The following is a 7,064-nucleotide window of genomic DNA, read 5'->3' on the forward strand; positions in this document are numbered from 1 at the left end:
CAGCCCTTCTTCCCACATTCTCTTCAGCTCTCCTAAAATAGGACGTTGCACCTTCACGAGTTGCGTAGTGAAGGAAGACGTCAGAGGAACGCAAGGCAGGGTTTCAAACGCCTTATCCACAGATTATGATGTCTGGGTTCAGTCTTTAATTTAACCAAATAGGCTCGACTTTTAAAACAATATAGATATTCCCAATTTCCGAATCTTTGGTGCCTACGAGTGTTTTTCTCTCCCTTTTCCATGTTTCTACAACTGAAACAGACATGAAGCAGCTACAGTGAAGTATTTCCATGTAGATGAAAAGTTAAAACTGACGAAGAAATTATTATTTTTTTTAAAAATCTATAATCTCTGCATGCCAACCCATGTGTAAAACACCATATGTGTCAAAACCAGAAATAAACACATATACAAAGATAAATAGATCAATAATTAGTAATTAGTCAGCTTTGCTATGCTAATTTGATCATCCACTGAGAAACTTGGAAATATTGCATTGGTGTGGATAACCAACCTAGAAATATAGTTTTAACCTCAATCCAAGACCAATCGTTAAAAAAAAAAAAAAAAAAAAAAAATTAGAAAGGAGAGATGTGGGACTTGTGCTTTTCCAACAAGTCTATGGACAGAGTTTATTTTTTAATTTTATTAAAAAAAAAAAAAAAAGTAAAGCATAACAGCTAAAGGGTCCCATTTTAATGTGGGGCTTGAGTGGTGAAATTCAGTTGGATACCCATGCACTTTTTTTTTTTTTTTTTTTTTTTTTTTTTTGTACCTACTTAATGCCCTGGAATAAAGTGGATGAAGGTGCAAGATACAGGTTACAGCTTAGACAGGCTGTCATACCATAATATCACCTCAACACAATACAACTGGGCATACTCACAATCATACCTATGAACTTTGAGAGGAAACTGGAGCATACAGAGAAAACCCACAAATACATAAGGGAAACAGAAACACTGCATATAAGAGACAAGGCAAGATTCAAACTGGAAACCATCTTGATGTGAGGTAAATGTGCTAACCACTGATTCCCTGTACCCTCTGGGTATTTGAGCCTTCATTAGATGACGACAACAAGTCGACAGAGGGAAGAGAGGTGCCAGCAAAGGATCCATTCTGGACCTGAGTCCAGGCAGCTGCAGTAAGGACTGAGCCTTTGGAGCATGCAGGGAATTCTCAGTTTAATGAGTGAAAGGGCGCTCCATTTATTTAACCAGGAGGCATTTCACTGACATAAAAATCTTCTGTAGTGAGAACATTCAATAGAAAACAGCACAACACAGTACTTATATATCACAAAACATTTACAAGAAACTTTAAGGTGCATTAGAAAATACTATACAATCAAAATATATTTCTCATAAGTAGTAATCGTATAGTGGCAGAGTGAAATAGAAAAAAGGTTTACACCTTCTACACAAACTTCTTTTGAATTAAATTTACTGGAATCAGCGCTTTATTCGTAATCCAAGCAGAGTGAGTAGCACTTAAACCCTTTTCCCAGCATAATATTGCCAAAAAATGCAATGCAGCCTGGAAATAAGGACAATGAATGAATGACAAATGATTTCCTTTTTGTTTTATGGTTCAGGTTCCTAAAAGCATGTGTTAATACATGCTTTAATCCAAATAGCTTTTTTGACTGAACAACTGTGATGGCATTGCTAGATATAACAGTACAATGCATTGTTCCACAGTATTGTAGCAAAACCCTACTCTTACTATAATGTAATTATTGAAAAGGAAACCATCAGCTTTATTTCAAATTAAATTTGGAGCTCACTCTGGCCAAATATCCCCTGTCTGACTAAAGAAAGTAACCTAGATCAGTACCAAAATGTGATGCTTTCTTCCTTTACCCATCCTATTATCCTTTATTAAGTTTTATGAAAGTCAGCATGGTAAGTATTCCACGTTCTTGCTGACAAAGAGAGTGATCACCAAAGTCACATATCATACTTCTAACTCATCTTTCACCTTAATGGACTAAATATTCATCTATAGTTTTAAATGAGAGCTTTACATTTTCTGGGTAGCAGTGGCTCAAGTAGAGCAGATCATCCAATAAACGGAGGGTTACCTGTTTGAATCCTGCTTCATCCTAGTCATCCTGCTGTTTTGTCCCTGATGGCAAAACAGTCCATAACAATGGTGTGAAAATATGAGCAAACAAGGTCAAAGAGGTCATGGGCCAAAAGGCAGCTGTGGCTGCAATAGTGTGTGACTGTGTGATCATGGAGTTAATGAATAATTGTTTACTTGTGAAGTACTACATAAAACCATTCAACTTCAAACATCAATCTACAATATAGTTAATAAATTTCTAAATGGATATAACAACTACTAATTGAATTTCCAAGTCAGGTAATGAAAATAGAACAAACCTGTTGAAGAACTCAGCTCTCACAAGATCACAAAATATCAAAGTCAGACTTCAGAGTTATTTCTCAAGGATGTCGTCACACACTTATAAACAGTCTAAGCCTGTTTGTTGCAAATACCTGTAGCTTTTGACATCATGGAAATATCATTTAATGAGGCCCCTGTAGCGAAGACTTTTGTGCCTGACAAATATTCACATTTAGCTATTCACTGTTTTCAAATCAAATGATGGTTTGGGAAGTTATTAAATCTTTTTTTTCATTAACTTATCAAGCATTTTCATTAAAAGTGTTTCAAAATTTAATGGGGTATTTTTCCCTTATCACATTATATCCATCAAGGTTTCAGCCAAAAGGATAACTACAGACATTGTGGCCAAAAAGTGTGATTGGTACACCCACACTGTGATCTCAACACTGTCATGCAGACATAAGGCGTCTGACATAAAAGATGCCAAAATAAATCTGGTTTTCCATTTCTCTTTTTGTAGCAGTCCAGCCTGTACAGGGGGATGACAAAATGTCATACAGATGACGTAGAAGCACAGGGTCTCAACGTAATCACAGAAAATACACACTCACCCACCTACGAGTCTCTGAGGGATGTTAGGGAAATGTTAGTTTTGAGGTCAAAACTCACCACAGTATGACTGAATGCAAACATACGCACACACACGCCCATGCTTACAAAGGAATAAGATAAATACACATGCAGCACATCTTTCAGCAACAAGGTCAGAATACACCACAATAATGGAATACAAAAGTTCAATGTCTAACCTTTTAAACACACAATAACACATATGCACGCATTAACACAAAGTCACAGGAAGTCTGCAGTTAGTTATGAGGAGCTGTAAATTGACGTCCCGCTGGCTTGTTTTCTATTAACAGCTGTGTTACACTATTACCTGTCAAAACGAATAGCTTAAATCTTTCCCTGTCAGATTTAAATATAAAACCTTACTGATTCCATACATGAAAGCATTCAGTTCTAAATAATGCACATGGGCATACTACACTGGAAACAATGACTTGTTAGGTGAACTTAATGAAATTATGGAAATAATTTCCACCTATATCAATTGCTTTAATTTAGTGAGAAATTATTTTGTTGACTGAAATAAATGCAAATATGGTTAAGTCCAACTAGATTTGTAAGCATAAATTAAACATATCAACTGAGCTGACTTGGTTTTCTTGAGCAAATTTAACTTATGGACAAGGAGGATGAGGTTCGTAATTTAATAAGGTAATTTTTACAATAGCAGTTACATGAATTAATGGGGTTTTTCAATAAAACAAATGTAATTATCAGAAATGCAATTTTATCACATCACTGGTGTCAAGTTTGGAAAAGAAAAACACAAAGTAAAATAGGTTTGTTGGAATAAAACTTTACATTGTTTAAAAAAAATAGGAGGTGTATAATAATAAATAATAAAATAATAATATTTAACTCTGCTAGTTGGTGTCGGTTTGACAGACACCAACAGGTCAACCAAAAGCCAAAAAAACAAAAAAAAAAAAAAAAACTGAAAAAGTATTAAGTCAAAAAATGTTTGGCTTAATATTATATTTGTTTCCATAGTATACCCATCAATTGTGCTGAATCCATTAATTGGCAAGCCTCTATTTCTAAAATATTCAAATCAAAATAAACACCCTGTTTCTTATTTTGCCAATCGTGTTACAGACAAAAGTTGTGTTGTCAAAGACATGAAAGTAGTACTGCGCATTTGATAAAACAATTGTTTGCAACTTCCTGGGACTATCATCCAGGGTTTTGATGTTGTTTGTCTAACTGCTTTGAAAATAAGGATTTTGAACTGAAATTTGATATTCTGTGGGATATCATCATCAAGAATTTTACAAAAATCCATATTACACTGAATACAAAATTTACTCAACATTACTATGCAAGTCGTCACTCTAGAAATGTCCCTCATCCTTTATAGTTTAGCAAACATTTAAAGAAATTTATGGCACAAAAAATGTATGCAACACAGTTGCCATCAAAATAAACACGGTTAATAGGACATATTAGGAAAACTAGAAAGAAACCTTGCTTTGCAACAAAAAATTTTTTTTTTAATTTTTACAGTTTAAAAGTTATTTTTAAATTGCAACATTTCTTAAAGGTCCCATATTATACATTTTTTCAACAATTCCATTTGGGTATTTGGGTTGGTTAGGGTACCAACATTGTTTTCAGAGTGTATTATCCCAAATTCAGTCTTGATCCTAATTTCAGCCATTCCAAAAGTGGCTCTATTGAGCTCTACTGAGAACAGGCTGTTTCTGTCTTTGAAACTTTAAATGTTCATGAGTGGTGCCTGGCCACGTCCTGCTCTGGGATATGATCTGACTTTCGCTGGCAACTACTCAATGATTTTAGAGGACAGGCTCAGCTCAATGGGAGCATCCTCTACCAGGGCAGTGGTTATTTCCCTTCATGATGTCACAAAGGGAAAGATCCCAGACTCATCTGTTTGAGCATACCTTTGCTAAAAAGTATTTTTTCTTATTTTTGGGCCTCATACACAGGCTATGAGGACACATATGAATGTTAGAAAACCTTTAGAAAGGGAATTTTGCATAATATGAGACCTTTAACATTCCCCCAACCCTTCTGTTCATTCTTTCTTTGATCTGTTCTTCCCTTCCCCCCCCATTTTCCTTTTGTCAATTCTCCCCTTCTACCTTTCATCATCCCTCCTTTATTCTACTTCCAAGTTATTGAATAATTCTTAATGTAACACTATATTTAAAAAAAAACATCATGCACCGTTAACTGTAATTCCAAAATCTGAAATAATTATGATTTAGTTTTAATTAAGTTTAAGTTTATTCCTTAGTTGTTCCCCAGTGCTGGAATGATCTACCAGACTCTGTCTGATCTGCATCTAAGAGCTAGGTAAACTCAGCTGTTTAAGGAGCATTTCCACACAAACTCTTCTACTCGCCAGAATGAGTTAGAAAGATTTGTCCAGGTCTTTGGCTCAACTCAGCACTGAATAAGCTGCTTGCACTTACACCCAAGATGATATTGTGTGATGAAATTGTGATCTCATAATTGAACAAAGGACTATTATGGAAAGAAAAAAAGAAAAATGCACCGCCTCTAGCACTACACAACAGCACCTGTGTCCAACTGGACTCACAGCAGTCTGACTACCACTTAATTATGATATCCCCTCCTGTTTGATTTCTTGCTTGCGTTGTTCTTACTCCAAGATGTTAGTCACTTTGGAGAAAAGCATCTGCTAAATGGCTGTAAATTAGAATACATTAGAAAAGAACTATGTTACACTTGATGAGAAACACAACTGACAAGTAACAGTTGACATTTCCTCAATTTTTCCATCTTTTTGCTAGCTAAAGATGTTGAAGATGTCACCACATGACCATGATTAACTCATACTTCTTTGAGGGGTTGAAACTTACCACGCTGTCTTCAGAGTTCCCACCAGAAGGCATGTGCTCTCCATCAATGTGAGTCATGTGACTTTGGAGTAAACTATTGCTGATTTGTAGGGGTTTTAGCATTAGGTAACACAGTTGACAATGATTTCTTGGACACACATAAAGTGTCATGTTTTCTGCTCTGACCTGCCTGTGCTCATCAGTGAGATTTAGCCCACCTGGGGTTTCCTAATTGCCTCTGCCATGGTCCCTGCTCTGTCATGCTCATCAGTCTGAATCAGTCCACCTGTGTTTTCCTAAGTGCTACCTTGTTTTCTCATTATTCACTGCACTACTTAAACACTCTCCAGTCTCTCCCTCTCTGCCAGATTATCAGTAGCCTCTTGCTAAGGTGAAGTCTAGCTCAAGTTGCCTACCTGTTTATGTCCCTGGATTACCCTTCTTGCCTTGCCCAAGTCGGATCTCTCTTGCTGCCTTAGATATCTGGATACAGACTCACGCCTTGTTTTTGGACCCCCAAGCCTCGCCTATCGTCTGGGTTAAATACCTCTCACTTGTCTGCCTGTGTTTTGACCATTTGCCTGTTCCTTGACCTTGTCAGTGGATTCTGGACTCTTTTTTTAGCTCTCCTGTTTCCCCATGATCAGGCTGCAAGTTCAAGCCCTCAACTCACCATCATCCTCCTTGGCAATAAACCTGGTTTGTTTTAAACTACACTTGTGTGTGGTTGACTTTCCAGGTCCTCACAGCTACTCATCATATAAAGTTATTTTATATATATATATATATATATATATATATATATATTCATTTTTTAAAATAGATTTTAAAACATTTCAGAAATCGGACAGCACAAAAGCTGCAAAGTCCAATATATCATTAGCAAAATAAACTCTGGAACCTGTTAATTTTTTTATTATTAAATGAAAGAGACATATCATTGAATAAAAAATTGGTCATTGTTTGAAATAATGACCAATGATATTTGGTGATATTGACAAATAAACTCCATGGACTTGAAATGTAATCCTAATTATGGAATCACTCAGTAACATTCCAGTAATGACTTCTACACATCTCATGTCCATTGCCATCTCCTTCATGTGCCAGTAACTAATTTCTCATCACATTTCCCTAACTTAGACCTTGTTTGACCAGGCAACATTGAAGTATAGTATGAGATATGGATCTAATCCAAGGACCCAGACTGAATGATTGTGTGTGTGAAAACTTTAATTATTTTTGTGACAA

This window comes from Melanotaenia boesemani, chromosome 6 (genome assembly GCF_017639745.1).
Source record: "Melanotaenia boesemani isolate fMelBoe1 chromosome 6, fMelBoe1.pri, whole genome shotgun sequence".
In the NCBI taxonomy this organism is placed as follows: Eukaryota; Metazoa; Chordata; class Actinopteri; order Atheriniformes; family Melanotaeniidae; genus Melanotaenia; species Melanotaenia boesemani.